Source organism: Artemia sp. Qi Xiang Cuo, chromosome 4 (assembly GCF_049724085.1).
Source record: "Artemia sp. Qi Xiang Cuo chromosome 4, ASM4972408v1, whole genome shotgun sequence".
NCBI lineage: Eukaryota > Metazoa > Arthropoda > Branchiopoda > Anostraca > Artemiidae > Artemia > Artemia sp. Qi Xiang Cuo.
Genome location: NC_142797.1, coordinates 9,979,566 through 9,996,307, shown reverse-complemented (window position 1 = coordinate 9,996,307; position 16,742 = coordinate 9,979,566). Strand labels below are relative to the sequence as shown.

The 16,742-nt window shown below is 37.1% G+C and overlaps 1 protein-coding gene across 2 annotated transcripts in view; it reads left to right on the top strand.

The window, feature by feature from the left end:
- LOC148952769 (uncharacterized) overlaps positions 1 to 16,742 on the top strand; it is a 166,746-nt gene that overhangs the window by 54,707 nt on the left and 95,297 nt on the right. The window contains exon 2 of one of the 2 annotated variants that reach the window (XM_089087417.1): positions 4,384 to 4,553. The exons of the other annotated variant lie outside the window; for it this stretch is intronic. The gene's annotated coding sequence lies outside the window, so the exon portion shown is untranslated. The remainder of the gene's footprint in view (positions 1 to 4,383; positions 4,554 to 16,742) is intronic. 2 annotated transcript variants of the gene reach the window in all.

Genomic DNA, 16,742 nt, shown 5'->3' with positions numbered 1-16,742 from the left:
TAAATATTAGCATTTGGTTAATTCACTGTTCCCCACAACTATCGATATTCTGAAAGTTCCAATTTCCGACTTCATATAAGATATTTAAAATCTAAAACGCCGCTTTACATAGAATTGACAATTTGTTTTTTTTCAAACAACTCCACCCCTTCCCAATTTACACTATTAAACCCCCCCCCCGAGCCGGTCCTCGCGGCGCGGCCCCGTGGTACGTCCCACAAGGCTGCCCGGGCCCACCGATCCGTCCTGGCCGCTGCGTCGACCCCACCTTCAAATAAGATAATTACAATCTAAAAAATGACAGAGTAGGTTTTGATTTTGTTCAAACAATTCCTCCAAATAAAATTTCATATTAATACTCTTTATCTGCTTTGGAAAAAAAACATGATTTGAAATGGATAGCCATCTCCTGTCATGATACACAACTCATTCAGATATAAAGTTTTTTTTTTTTTTATAATATTTGTATAGGCAAGGTGAACCATTCGTTTATATCGCAATATAAATTAACTAACCTTTCTTTGACCAGAATATAGTGCCTTTTTTTTGGCTTCACTAATCAAATTTAGCAGGGTGAATGCAAGCACTTGACATGATTCAAAAGGGATAACATTATATTTCATTTGGGGAGAAAAAATCTTTCATTATTCCTGCTGAGATATTCTTTGACGCAGTGTTCAAAAATGTTGCATTTAGACATGGATTAAAAAAGCTGGAAGAAATTGATAGATATTTCTATATGATAGGTAGGAAAAAAATGCTTACATTTGCAAAATCCGTCCAGGCTTGGGTGCCCGAAGGTCCGGGTAGTGCATGCTGGATGGTAACCAGCAGGAGAGCGGATGGTAACCAGCAGGAGAGTAGAGGTCCATGGAGAGCGGATGGGCAAGCGATGTCACATTCCAATACGGCTTGGGTAGGCACCACTTGTTTAGGAGGCTTCGGCCTGCTACCATATTGCCTGACAATAGCCCTCGCATGGCCGGCATTATTAACCCTCGCTTTCTGAGCGGCTGTAGGTAACTTGCATTCTTCGTAATTGGCCTTAAAAAGAAGAGAAAAAAGTTAGTATTGAAATAATTTGCCCCTTTTTTACAGAGGGAAAGTTAGTATCATCATCCATGTAATTTGTTTAGAAAAGCATTTATCACTAAGAAAGCACAACATAAAAAAAATTCGTGAAATATACTAATTGCATCCTTTTTGAATCTGAGAAAGAAAAATTACGGCTCACTGAGTCGTTCCAAATTAATTGTATAAAATTCAAACTAATTTATTAATTTTATACATTTCTTTTCTCTTCTTGTTTTTAAATTCCATTTTCCATGAGTGTGCTTTTGCTTTAAATTATTAAAGGTATTTTATATATTTACAAATCCTTTTTCGATAGCAGGCATTTATCACACCCCCAGAAAAAACAGCCCACAGACACTCCTACTCACGGAAACAGCCCACGGAAACAGCCCAGAAAAAACAGCCCACTGAGAAAAGTCATGGAAAAATATTCCCCTCCCCCCACCGAAAGATATCGCATCCTTTTGAATCTGAGAATTACGGCTCACTGGGCCGTTCCACAGCCGGTCTAGTTTGCTTGAAGAAAATCCCCACGAATACTAAACGTTGAAAATGTGAATATTTAATCAAACATTGAAGCAGTGATCTGAGCTATGGTTCTTTTTCAGTTATCCAATAAATAAAAACATGTTTTTAGTCGCGTCCTTTTGAATCTGTGATATCTATAGAAACTAAACTGCTAAAGAGCAGGAAATGCTTTAAAAAAGGGTCAGAGCTAATTATAGGCCTCGCGCTGGAGCTTTGTGTCAAAACCAGAGCGGGTTAATAACAACAGTGACGGAAATCAGTAGACACTTTAAATCAAAATAGAGAATGGCTATCATTTTTCGGAATAAAATTATTTCTTTTTGCTAGAATTTTGGTTGTAAAACAATGGGGGATGGGGTTAGGTTTTGAGGGTAAAAGAATATATTTTATGTTTTCCTAGTGAGTATAAAGATTGTAAAGTGATGTTTGTATTTTATGTGGGGAGGGTGGTGGGGAGGGGGGGTTTACCCGAATATAGTAGAGGGTAACCACGGAAAACAATTTTATTTTGAAAATAAAAAATGAAAATGTACTCACATTGCTAATTGTGGCTGACAAGGCTTCAAGTTCATCAATAACATTCATTGTTCCTTCAATTGTGTCACAATACTTTCTGATAATTTAATCACATTGCATGCCCGTTATATACGAAATCTCAAGGGTGAATTGTTATGTAACGGGGGGAAAACCATTCGTAACCAACTCTCTGATTGGCTGAGAAGGAGGATGTATCCGACTCGCTGATTGACTGAGAAGGATGCATGTACTTCCGGTTTCCTATTCCAGGACACCTTGACATTCATCCCTAGCATGCACTTGTCCAAAACAACAATAATAAATAAATCCCTCAGGCCTAAAGATTAAAGAAACCATAATGTTTCTTAATTCTCCCCTTCGTGAATCAATAATTTCCCCTAGCGATTATGTAAATCAAGTTCTCAGGTCAGGTTCGCCTAAAGATTAAAGAAGCCATGTTTGTTTCTTAATTCCCCCTTCGTAAATCAATAATTTCCCCTAGCGATTATGTAAATCAATTTCTCAGGTTAGGCTAGCCAAACAATCTCATAGCATTCGCGTCGAGCATGTCCATTCTCACTGACAACGAACAGACATAAATCATCCATATAACAGACATGAAAAACATCAAATAAATCGACCAATACACATAACCATCCCTAAAAACAGACATAAATGTTAGAAAGTACCTTTTTTTCAAATTCTCACTGACAAACACCATAACACATCAGTAAATTGATGTTTAAATCCATGAAAAACATCATATAAATCGTCAAACACACATAACCGTCCTAGAAAACAAACATAGAATTGATAAATTTCATGGTTTTTCAAGTGAGGAAATTCCTGTTTTTTAATTCTCACTGAGAAAACCATAAACCACGTGGTACTGTCACGGGAGTCGGACCCCCCTCTCTACTGATATGCCCCAGGGCAAAACTTAAGACCCTTACCCTGAGGGTTGTGGGGGAGTTTCCTCCTCAAAAATATATTTTCTATCTGGAAATCAACTACGCTGAACAAAATGGCTATCTCAAAATTTTGATTGGATATGTTTGAGGGAATGATGGGCGGGGGGGGGGGGGGCTAGTTGCCGTTCAATCACTTTTGACTATTAAAAGGGCACCAGCCACTCCAATTTCCAATCGAATGAGTCCTTTTCGAAGTTTCTACGACAACTCCTTCGATACGAAGTGCCCGGCTGAAGAAAAAAACACATTGTGCCCACATCGTTCTTTACTTAGGCAGCGCTAGCGCGCTGCCTATGATAAAAAGAGATTGAAGGGCAAGCAGTCCTATTTTCAAGCCCATTCATTTTGCAAACGCATTCAGCCGAAATTTTGCGACAGCAATTTTGTTCTGCATAGAAGAACGGTCTGGCAACTATTTCTTTAGGGATATTAGGCATTTCAGCCCTCACACTTACGTAATTAGCCCATTATGCTTTAAAACTAAATGTTAATTAAAAATAAATCAAAAGCCATTGTCTTTATGGTTGCCAATAAGACACCTGAGCAATACATTGAGAATGACTGGGGGTATGAAATTAAAACTTTTGTGGATACTACTATTATTACTTCTGTTCCTACAATTTAAATAAATAAAAGGACTGGAAGTGTATCTAGGTTGTCAAGGGTATGGATAGAATCATCTGGGAATGATATTAAATTTTATTTTTCAGGTGAACTTCAGGAGCTATAAAAATAAATCAAAAATACTGTTTGTGTCAGGATTAAAAATTGTTGAAAAAGTTTCTCCAACATACACATAACAAACCATACCATGGAGTCTTACAGAAGAAATTGGAAAGATATAAAATATTATTTTTTTTTCATGAAAAAGAAAATGTCAATAAAAAACGAACAGAAGTTAATTTAAAAAACTTTTTTCCACAAAACAAGTCTTCCGAAGAAAAAGTAAAGAGCTCCATTAGGCCAATAATAAGCAAAAATGAAGTCAAATAATCTTCAAAGCGTAAAACTACCACAAATTACTATCAATAAATAAATAACACTCAAAACAAACATAAATTACAATAAATAGCCGATTCAAACTCAAAACGAGCAAAAATTAACATGAGTAGGGCTCATAACCCCCATGCCTTCTCAAGACCAGAACACAATTTGCACTTTACTGAAAACAAAAAGGTTTGAAATGTTTTCACTTTTCTTACTTTCATAATTAAAGATTATCAAAACTCTTATGACTAAATATCAGTATATGTCAATTAAACTGACAATCCATGGTAATTTGTTTTTTTTTCAGCAAAGCATAAAAGATTGCAAATGGATTTGAGATTCATCACATTTATTTCATACACCACATATTGTCACCGATAACTATAGTATCCCAAGTATTCGAACACTCAATTGCTGTAAATACAATAAGCAAGTCAGCGTCGGCTTTAGCTTGGCTGATTTTCTAGCCTTTGCCTCGTAAGTAATTAGAAAGTATATTGATGAAACGAGTGTATTCTTTTTGCAGGAAAGAAATTGACAATTCTGGCACGTTCCCACGGCCCAATAGAATAGAGCTGACAAAAGCTATCAAGCAACATTCAGAGGTTGATACTATTGGGGAAAGCTTAATCTGACTTGCATCTGTAAGGTTGCCCCTTCTTATCAGGGCTAAAAATTTTGGTAGTGTGTTATATCTAAGGCTCGGGTAAGAATCGGTACTCAGAAATCAGTGACAACTGAATTTTTATTATAAAAGCAAATAAAAGGAAAATATTCTAACTCTAATTATTTTGAACACTCCTAAACCTCTTCTAGGTATATTGTTCAATATTCTTCGGGTCTGCTTGTTCAATCCGCAAATGCTTACCAAGAAAAAAGGATTTAGTTAATTATAGGCTATCTAATGCTTCTAATTGAAATAACTACACTTGAATAATCAGACTGACTTGAGTACCGTTGTAATTAAAATTATTTGCATCAAATTATTGTTGCTAGGAACAACCTTTTTATCAAATCTCAATGGTTGCATAAATTAAACCAAGTTTCAGGTTTATATCCTGAAAGGGAAGTCACTGTTCTTTAGAACTTTGATAAACTACAACTTTCTAGAGAAAATTGGATCCTTGGACGGAAGAGATTGGAAATCTTAATCCTGCAATTTAATACCTCTTTCTACCCATCCTTCTATAAAACATCAGGACTGCCTCTATATAATACTAGGACGGGTTGAGAAAAACAAATGTGGCTAAAAAGAGGAATGGACCCCTCTTTCGTATAACGTCAGAGAATTCGCTAGGGGAAAAATATTGTATTGTTCTCTAGTTCCAATCTTCTTAAATGTATATATAAGATTTTAATAGAGGCTAGATAAGTTCCAAAGAGATCACTAAGCTGGAAGGAGGAGGCAAAAGGCTCTTTAATTTATTCTTTAATGTCAAGGAGTTTATATTGTACTTAAACCTTAGGTTATTCTCACGTTCAAGTTTCTAAGACGAACTGATTTCATTCCTTTTCCAATCCTTAGAAATTGATGTATTTCACCTAGGACCCCCAAGGCTTTCGAATCCGATATATCCCAAATCACTAAATTATAATTAATTGTCGTGCTTTGATTTCAGCACTAATTTTTTTTTGTCACCTATACACGTATTAAATTTATTACTTAGCCTGGTTTATCCAGGTGACAGAAATCTTTTAGAAGTTTACTTCTTATCTTAATTTTATCTTCAAAGGGGAATTCAGACAGACAGTGATAGCCTAACTTAATTTCAAAGAAAACACTTGCTCGTAGTTAGTTCCAAAAAAGACTATCCCATTTCCGTCCCAGAACTATTATTTTAAGCTTTGTCTTATTTTGTCATTCTTGTCTCCTATTGGCCAGAGACCAGTTTTGATGCAATCCCTATTTTTGTAACAAGGCTAATAATAATTCTTTGTTCGGTTTTGAAACGGTCCGGATTATTTGCACTTTATGGACCTTGTTGAATCAAGGGTATTATTATTCAAGTCTGATTTCACAATGTTGGGTTTGTTTTTCTTAGACAAAGATCAAAATAATGCTTCGTTATTTTTACCATTACCCAAAAGTCATAGTAAAGCTTTGCTATTTTTACAATTTAGTCAGGTCATGACAGTTTTCTCACAGCCTCCCACACTTAAATTCTTAGTACAGTTATTGTTTTCTTAACGAAACCATAACTTTGTTAAAAATCAATCTAAGTCAATTTCTCCTTGTTCCCCAGTTACGTGAAAGCCTTGAGACTTTTGTTTCCTATAGTCTACCCATAGTTTTCTTATTTTTTTTATATTATTCCTATAGAAACTAGTCCTACTAAAGAAATAAGTACACAAAAAATATTGAAAATAAATGTTCAATAGTTATCTGTTTTCTTTCCTCTGTCTTCTCTTAAAAAAATGTGCATTTTCCTCAGTTCATCTATGCCAATTTGTGTCTTGGAGTTGTTTTGGAAATATATAGAGATTAAATCTTCGAATTCATTGTCCCAGTCATTTTTATCCCAGCTAGGGAGAGATTCCCTTTTAAGCTAATTATAGGTATATTTGAAGGTGTCATTTCTTTTGCAATATGTCCCCTATATATCCCATTTATCTTTAACATTTATGCTTGAAGAATAGAAAGGATTACTGTTTCTATTTTCTTTACTAACTTTTTATTTGGATTGAACTTTTTGTCACTTCCTTGTTTATCTATAATTTTAGAAAATTTATCTCATTAATCTCTCTGTTTATATATTCGATAATTCACTTGGAAGTCCTTCCCAAAATTTCTAAACTTTTGTTTCTTTCCATTCTTAATTCCCTGTTGAGGTCAGTAGAGAGGGGGGTGCTACTCCGAACATTACCACGTGGTTTATGGTTTTCTCAGTGAGAATGAAAAAACAGGAATTTTCTCACTTGGAAAAACATGAATTTTGTCACATTTATGGTTGTTTTCATGGATGGATATGTGTGTTGTTCGATTTATTTGATGTTTTTCTCGGATGTCAACATCAAATTATGGATGTTTTATGGTTTTTGTCAGTGAGAATTTGAAAAACAGGAATTTTCTCACATTTATGTCTGTTTTCATGGTTTTTGTCAGTGAGAATTTGAAAAACAGGAACTTTGTCACATTTATGTATGACAACAGCAATTCATGTCTGTTATATGGTTTTCTCACTGAGAATGAAAAAACAGGAACTTTCTCACTTGGAAAACCATAAACCACGTGGTCCTGTCACGAGTAGCACCTGTGAACTTGATTTACATAATCGATGGGGGAATTGTTGATTCACGAAGAGGGAATTAGGAAACATTCAGGCTTCTTTAATCTTTAGGCCTGTCACGAGTAGCACCTGTGAACTTGATTTACATAATCGCGAGGGGAAATTATTTATTCACAAAGAGGAGAATTAAGAAACATTAAGGCTTCTTTAATCTTAGGTCTGAGGGATAAACGTTCTTTAGGTCAGAGAGAAAAATTAATATTCTATTTTCAAATAGGGCTTCATTGATCTTTAGTATCAGGAATCATAATTGACATCACTTGTTATCTTGGAATTATGCGGGAGTCTAAAGAGATAGAAATTCTATTTTTAAATACGGCTTCACGGAGCTTTAAGTCGGAGAGGTAAATTGATATTCTAACGAAACCTTAATAGTTTAGCTAGGAAAATTTATGAGATGAAGAGATTAACATAGGAAAGGGTTTCCTAGAAATTTGAAATGCGTTAGCGCAGAGATGCCATACAAAAGGAACACGCTGAAATTACGTTTAGGGATTATTTGGGCGAAACGGTTTTATCCATTTTATGGGATTATTTCGGCGAAACCGTTAGAGACATTTTGAAAGAAGATTTTAGAAAGGGTTTTAGAAGAGGTTTTGAGTGTGGTCGTTATAATACACAAGTTCCATTTGAACAGTGTTGTGAGGTCCTCTACCCCAACCCCAATGGATTCCGATCCCCCACCACAACCCCGAAGGAAGCCCCCGGTACTCAAAGGCCCCCCAAGCTCCCATAGAGCCCCAACCCCCCAAACGCCCTCCTCAGACCCTCAAAGACCCTCCTCTGGTACTCAAAGGGCCCCCGGACCCCCAAAGGGTACCCCGGACCCCAAAGGGCACCCCGGACCACAAAGGGCACCCCGGACCCCAAAGGCCCTCCCCCGGTCCTCAAAGGGCCCCCCTGGCCCCAAAGGGCCCCCCTCCCTCTTCCTCCCTCCTCCCCCTTCCCCTCCCCTCCTCCTCCTCCTCCTCCCCTCCTCCTCCTCCCTCTTCCCTCCTCCTCCCACCTCCCCTCCCCTCATCCCTCCTCCTCCTCCTCCCACCTCCCCCCCTCCCCTCCCCTATTTTTTATACTTTTTTTGTGCATTGAGACACAGAAGGGACATCCCTCCCCCAAGGGTCCCCCAAACACCCTCCCCGGGCCCCCCCCCCCCAAAGAGTTCCCCTCTCCATTTTTTTTTAATATATATATATACATATATATATATATATATATATATATATGCCCCCAAAGGCCCACCCCAGACCCTCAACGGCCATCCCCGGGCCCCCCAAAGGCCCATCGAGCTCCCAAAGGACCAACGGGGTCCCAAAGGCCATCCACCGGTCCCCAAATGTCACCCAGACACCCAAAGGCCCTCCCTGTGCCCCAAAGGCCCTCCCTGTGCCCCAAAGGCCCTCCCCCGGCCCCCTCCTCCTCCTCCTCCTCCTCCTCCTCCTCCCACCTCCTCCTCCTCCCTCCTCCTCCTCCTTCTTCCTTCTCCTCCTCCTCCTCCTCCTCCTCCTCCCTCCTCCTCCCTCCTCCTCCTCCTCCTCCCACCTCCTCCTCCTCCTCCCCTCCCCTCCCCCCCATTCCCTCCCCATTTTTTATACTTTTTTTGTGCATTGAGACACAGAACGATCCCCTGCCCCCGGCCCCTCCCCCTCCAAAGGTCTGATTTTTTCAAAGTTCATTTTGAATTTCTTTCATTGAAATGCAAGAGTTGGAATATTTCAGTAGTGTTTGGTTGTGGTTTACCTTGTCACAGTTACATTTTCTTGATTTTTCAAAGTTCATTTTGAATTTCTTTCGTTGAAATGCAAGAGTTGGAATATTTCAGTAGTGTGATGTTGTAGTTTACCTTGTCACAGTTACATTCCCTTAATTTTTCAAAGTTCATTTTGAATTTCTTTCGTTGAAATGCAAGAGTTGGAATATTTCACTAGTGTTTGGTTGCGGTTTACCATGTCACAGTTACATTCCCTTAATTTTTGATAGTCCATTTTGAATTTTTTTCGTTGAAATGCAAGAGTTGGAATATTTCAGTAGTGTTTGGTTGTGATTTACTTTGTCACAGTTACAATATCTTGATTTTTCAAAGTTCATTTTGAATTTCTTTCGTTGAAATGCAAGAGTTGGAATATTTCAGTAGTGTTTTGTCGTGTTTTACCTTGTCAAAGTTACATTCTCTTGATTTTTCTAAGTTCATTTTGGATTTCTTTCGTTGAAATGCAAGAGTTGGAATATTTCAGTAGTGTTTGGTTGCGGTTTACCTTGTCACAGTTACATTTTCTTGATTTTTCAAAGTTCATTTTGAATTTCTTTCATTGAAATGCAAGAGTTGGAATATTTCAGTAGTGTTTGGTCGTGGTTTACCTTGTCACAGTTACATTTTCTTGATTTTTCAAAGTTCATTTTGAATTTCTTTCGATGAAATTCAAGAGATGGAATATTTCAGTAGTGTTTGGTTGATGTTTACCTTGTCACAGTGAAAGTACCCTAACTTTTCAAAGTTCATTTTGTAGTTCATTCATTGAAATGCAAGAGTTGAAATATTTCAATAGTGTTTGGTTGTGGTTCACCATGTCACAGTTACATTGTCTTGATTTTTCAAAGTTCATTATGATTTTCTTTCATTGAAATGCAAGAGTTGGAATACTTCAGTAGTGTTTGGTCGTGGTTTACCTTGTCACAGTTACATTCCCTTAATTTTTCAAAGTTCATTTTGAATTTCTTTAGTTGAAATGCAAGAGTTGGAATATTTCAGTAGTGTTTGGTTGTGGTTTACCTTGTCACAGTTACATTCCCTTAATTTTTCAAAGTTCATTTTGAATTTCTTTCGTTGAAATGCAAGAGTTGGAATATTTCAATAGTGTTTGGTTGTGGTTTACAATTTCAAAGTTACATTTTAATGATTTTTCAAAGTTGATTTTGAATTTATTTCCTTGAAATGAAAGAGTTGGAATATTTCACTAGTGTTTGGTTGTGGTTTACCATGTCACAGTTACATTTTCCTGATTTTTCAAAGTTTATTTTGAATTTCTTTCATTGAAATGCAAGAGTTGGAATATTTCAGTAGTGTTTGGTTGTGGTTTACCATGTCACAGTTACATTTTCCTGATTTTTCAAAGTTCATTTTGAATTTCTTTCATTGAAATGCAAGAGTTGGAATATTTCAGTCGTGTGTTGTTGCGTTTTACCTTGTCACAGTTACATTTTCTTGATTTTTCAAAGTTCATTTTGAATTTCTTTCATTGAAATGTAAGAGTTGGAATATTTCAGTAGTGTTTGGTTGTGGTTTACCATGTCACAGTTACATTTCCTTAATTTTTCAAAGTTCATTTTGAATTTCTTTCGTTGAAATGCAAGAGCTGGAATATTTCAGTAGTGTTTGGTCGTGGTTTACCTTGTCACAGTTACATTCCCTTAATTTTTCAAAGTTCATTTTGAATTTCTTTCGTCGAAATGCAAGAGTTGGAATATTTCAGTAGTGTGATGTTGTGGTTTAACTTGTCAAAGTTACATTTTCTTGATTTTTCAAAGTTCATTTTGTATTTCTTTCGTTGAAATGCAAGAGTTGGAATATTTCAGTAGTGTTTGGTTGTGGTTTACCTTAATGGAAACCACACCCAAACACTTCTGAAATATTCCAACTCTTGCATTTCAATGAAAGAAATTCAAAATGAACTTTGAAAAATCAAGAAAATGTAACTGTGACAAGGTAACCCACAAGCAAACACTACTGAAATATTCCAACTCTTGAATTTCAACGAAAGAAATTCAAATTAACTTTGAAAAATAAATAAAATGTAACTGTGACAAGGTAACCCACAATCAAACACTACTGAAATATTCCATCTCTTGCTTTTCAACGAAAGAAATTCAAATTGAACTTTGAAAAATCAATAAAATGTAACTTTGACAAGTTAAAACATGATAAAAAAATACTTAAATATTCAATATCTTGAATTTAAACTATACATATTAAAAATGATCATATACAAATAAATTAATACTCGATTATAAACTTTCATCAACAAAAAAAAGAAACTCAATACTTCAAGCTTTTGAATTTCGACGATAGAAATTCAAAATGAACTTTGAAAAATCAAGAAAATGTAACTGTGACAAGTTAAACCACAACCAAACTCTACTGAAATATTCCATCTCTTGCATTTCAACGAAAGAAATTCAAAATGAACTTTTAAAAATCAAGAAAATGTAACTATGATAAGGTAAACCACAATCAAACACTACTGAAATATTCCAACTCTTGCATTTCAACGAAAGAAATTCAAAATGAACTTTGAATAATCAAGAAAATGTAACTTTGAGAAGGTAAACCACAACCAAACACTAATGATATATTACAAATGTTGAATTTCAAAGAAATAAATTAAAAATGAACTTTGAAAAATCAAGAAAATGTATCTATGTCAAGTTAAACCACAACCAAACAATACTGAAATATTCCCACTCTTGCATTTCAAAGAATGAAATTCAAAAAGAACTTTGAAGAATCAAGAAAATGTAACTGTGACAAGCTAAACCACAACCAAACACTACTGAAATATTCCAACTCTTGCATTTCAAATAAAGAAATACAAAATGAACTTTGAAGAATCAAGAAAATTTAACTGTGACAAGTTAAACCACAACATCACACTACTGAAATATTCCAACTCTTGCATTTCAACGAAAGAAATTCAAAATGAACTTTGAAAAATTAAGAGAATGTAACTGTGACAAGGTAAACCACGACCTAACACTACTGAAATATTCCAACTCTTGCATTTCAACGAAAGAAATTCAAAATGAACTTTGAAAAATTAAGATAATGTAACTGTGACAAGGTAAACCACTACCAAACACTACTGAAATATTCCAACTCTTGCATTTCAATGAAAGAAATTCAAAATGAACTTTGAAAAATCAAGAAAATGTAACTGTGACAAGGTAAACCGCAACATCACACTACTGAAATATTCCAACTCTTGCATTTCAATGAAAGAAATTCAAAATGAACTTTTAAAAATCAAGAAAATGTAACTGTTACATGGTAAACCACAACAAAACACTAGTGAAATATTCCAACTCTTGCATTTCAATGAAAGAAATTCAAAATAAACTTTGAAAAATCAGGAAAATGTAACTGTGACATGGTAAACCACAACCAAACACTAGTGAAATATTCCAACTCTTGCATTTCAATGAAAGAAATTCAAAATAAACTGTGAAAAATCAGGAAAATGTAACTGTGACATGGTAAACCACAACCAAACACTAGTGAAATATTCCAACTCTTGCATTTCAACGAAAGAAATTCAAAATGAACTTTGAAAAATTAAGTGAATGTAACTGTGACAAGGTAAACCGCAACCAAACACTACTGAAATATTCCAACTCTTGCATTTCAACGAAAGAAATTCAAAATGAACTATGAAAAATTAAGGGAATGTAACTGTGACAAGGTAAACCACGACCAAACACTACTGAAGTATTCCAACTCTTGCATTTCAATGAAAGAAATTCAAAATGAACTTTGAAGAATTATGAAAATGTAACTTTCACATGTGAAACCTCAACCAAAAACTACTGAAATATTCCAACTCTTTAATTTCAACGAAAGAATTTCAAAATAAACTTTGAAAAATCAATGGAATGTAACTGTGACAAGGTAAATCATACCCAAACACTACTGAAATATTCAAACTCTTGCATTTCAACGAAAGAAATTCAAAATGAAACTTTAAAAATCAAGAAAATGTAAATGTGACAAGGTAAACCACTACCAAACACTACTGAAATATTCCAACTCTTGCATTTCAATGAAAGAAATTCAAAATGAACTTTGAAAAATCATGAAAATGTAACTGTGACATGGTAAACCGCAACCAAACACTACTGAAATATTCCAACTCTTGCATTTCAACGAAAGAAATTCAAAATGAATTTTGAAAAATTAAGAGAATGTAACTGTGACAAGGTAAACCACGACCAAACACTACTGAAATATTCCAACTCTTGCATTTCAATGAAAGAAATTCAAAATGAACTTTGAAAAATAAAGAAAATGTAACTGTGACAAGGTAAACCGCAACCAAACACTACTGAAATATTCCAACTCTTGCATTTCAACGAAAGAAATTCAAAATGGACTTTAAAAAATAAAGGGAATGTAACTGTGACAAGGTAAACCGCAACCAGACACTTCTGAAATAGTCCAATTCTTGCATTTCAACGAAAGAAATTCAAAATGAACTTTGAAAAATTAAGGGAATGTAACTGTGACATGGTAAACTACAACATCACACTACTGAAATATTCCAACTCTTGCATTTCAACGAAAGAAATTCAAAATGAACTTTGAAAAATCAAGAAAATGTAACTGTGACAAGGTAAACCACAACCAAACACTACTGAAATATTCCAACTCTTGCATTTCAATGAAAGAAATTCAAAATGAACTTTGAAAAAATCAGACCTTTGGAGGGGGGAGGGGCCGGGGGCAGGGGATCGTTCTGTGTCTCAATGCACAAAAAAAGTATAAAAAATGGGGAGGGAATGGGGGGGGAGGGGAGGGGAGGAGGAGGAGGAGGGAGGAGGTGGGAGGAGGAGGAGGAGGAGGGAGGAGGAGGGAGGAGGAGGAGAAGGAAGAAGGAGGAGGAGGAGGGAGGAGGAGGAGGAGGAGGAGGAGGAGGAGGAGGAGGGGGCCGGGGGAGGGCCTTTGGGGCACAGGGAGGGCCTTTGGGGCACAGGGAGGGCCTTTGGGTGTCTGGGTGACATTTGGGGACCGGTGGATGGCCTTTGGGACCCCGTTGGTCCTTTGGGAGCTCGATGGGCCTTTGGGGGCCCGGGGATGGCCGTTGAGGGTCTGGGGTGGGCCTTTGGGGGCATATATATATATATATATATATATATGTATATATATATATTAAAAAAAAAATGGAGAGGGGAACTCTTTGGGGGGGGGGGGCCCGGGGAGGGTGTTTGGGGGACCCTTGGGGGAGGGATGTCCCTTCTGTGTCTCAATGCACAAAAAAAGTATAAAAAATAGGGGAGGGGAGGGGGGGAGGTGGGAGGAGGAGGAGGAGGGATGAGGGGAGGGGAGGTGGGAGGAGGAGGGAGGAGGAGGAGGAGGAGGAGGAGGAGGAGGAGGGGAGGGGAAGGGGGAGGAGGGAGGAAGAGGGAGGGGGGCCCTTTGGGGCCAGGGGGGCCCTTTGAGGACCGGGGGAGGGCCTTTGGGGTCCGGGGTGCCCTTTGTGGTCCGGGGTGCCCTTTGGGGTCCGGGGTACCCTTTGGGGGTCCGGGGGCCCTTTGAGGACCAGAGGAGGGTCTTTGAGGGTCTGAGGAGGGCGTTTGGGGGGTTGGGGCTCTATGGGAGCTTGGGGGGCCTTTGAGTACCGGGGGCTTCCTTCGGGGTTGTGGTGGGGGATCGGAATCCATTGGGGTTGGGGTAGAGGACCTCACAACACTGTTCAAATGGAACTTGTGTATTATAACGACCACACTCAAAACCTCTTCTAAAACCCTTTCTAAAATCTTCTTTCAAAATGTCTCTAACGGTTTCGCCGAAATAATCCCATAAAATGGATAAAACCGTTTCGCCCAAATAATCCCTAAACGTAATTTCAGCGTGTTCCTTTTGTATGGCATCTCTGCGCTAACGCATTTCAAATTTCTAGGAAACCCTTTCCTATGTTAATCTCTTCATCTCATAAATTTTCCTAGCTAAACTATTAGGGTTTCGTTAGAATATCAATTTACCTCTCCGACTTAAAGCTCCGTGAAGCCGTATTTAAAAATAGAATTTCTATCTCTTTAGACTCCCGCATAATTCCAAGATAACAAGTGATGTCAATTATGATTCCTGATACTAAAGATCAATGAAGCCCTATTTGAAAATAGAATATTAATTTTTCTCTCTGACCTAAAGAACGTTTATCCCTCAGACATAAGATTAAAGAAGCCTTAATGTTTCTTAATTCTCCCCTTCGTGAATCAATAATTTCCCCTAGCGATTATGTAAATCAAGTTCACAGGTGCTACTCGTGACAGGCCTAAAGATTAAAGAAGCCTTAATGCTTCATAATTCCCTCTTCGTGAATCAATAACTTCCCATAGCGATTATGTAAATCAAGTTCACAGGTGCTACTCGTGACACGACCACGTGGTTTATGGTTATTCAAGTGAGAAAATTCCTGTTTTTCCATTCTCATTGAGAAAACCATAAAACAGACATGAATTGCTGTTGTCATCCTTAAATGTGATAAAGTTCCTGTTTTTCAAATTCTCACTGACAAAAACCATTAAAACAGACATCAATGTGAGAAAATTCCTGTTTTTCAAATTCTCACTGACAAAAACCATAAAACATCCATAATTTGATGTTGACATCCGAGAAAAACATCAAATAAATCGAACAACACACATATCCATCCATGAAAACAACCATAAATGTGACAAAATTCATGTTTTTCAAAGTGAGAAAATTCCTGTTTTTTCATTCTCACTGAGAAAACCATAAACCACGTGGTAATGTTCGGAGTAGCACCCCCCTCTCTACTGAGGTCACTTACTAATGGTATAGATTTGTCCGAAATATGTATTAACCTTTAATTCTTTTTTTGCTGTCAAATAATCTACTTCATGACGAATTCTTCCTACATCTCCTTCCGTTTCTAGTCCAGCTACCCACCCTATAGTTTGCCCCAAAAGTGGTGATAAACTCCGTTTTTTTTCGTTTTGTGTTATCCGTCATTAATGATTCTAGTATATGCATATTCAGCCTTTGCGCGTTGGGATACAAACCTTTTTTGTATCCCTATGGATGCAAACCATTTTTTGGCTTCCTTAAGAGGTAGACGCCACCCTTTCTTGCACCCTTAAGAGGTGGACGTAACTCATTTTTGCATCCTTGAGAGGTTTCCTCTCAACCTCCCTATAAAGTATATAACTCCATATCATAACATGTCTGTGATTCCTAGGCACACTAGGTCTACTCCAAATGGTTAAGCTATATCTACAACACTATAGAAAGTGGGCTTGTGTCTTCCAGTGGCTCCCTAACCATCCCTCGGAGGCCACAATACTTTCGGCTAAAATAGCCCTAGAAATTTTCTTGGGGTTGGCTTATAGGTGCTGGAGCTAAACAATATTTTGCTTTGTGTCCTGTTTCACCACAGCGGATACAAGTTGGAGGTTTTTCACATTGCGATTGTCTATGTGGACCCCCGCAAGTCCAGCATTTTATGCGAGCGTTTTTTCTTTCACTAAATTTATTCCTGGAATAATTACCCCTAGTTTGTCTTGAGTTTATTTCCACAGTTCAAACATTTCTTTTGGTTATTTTTATAATTTCCTACGTTTTCAAATTCTACTCTGGAGTTATCTCTTTGTT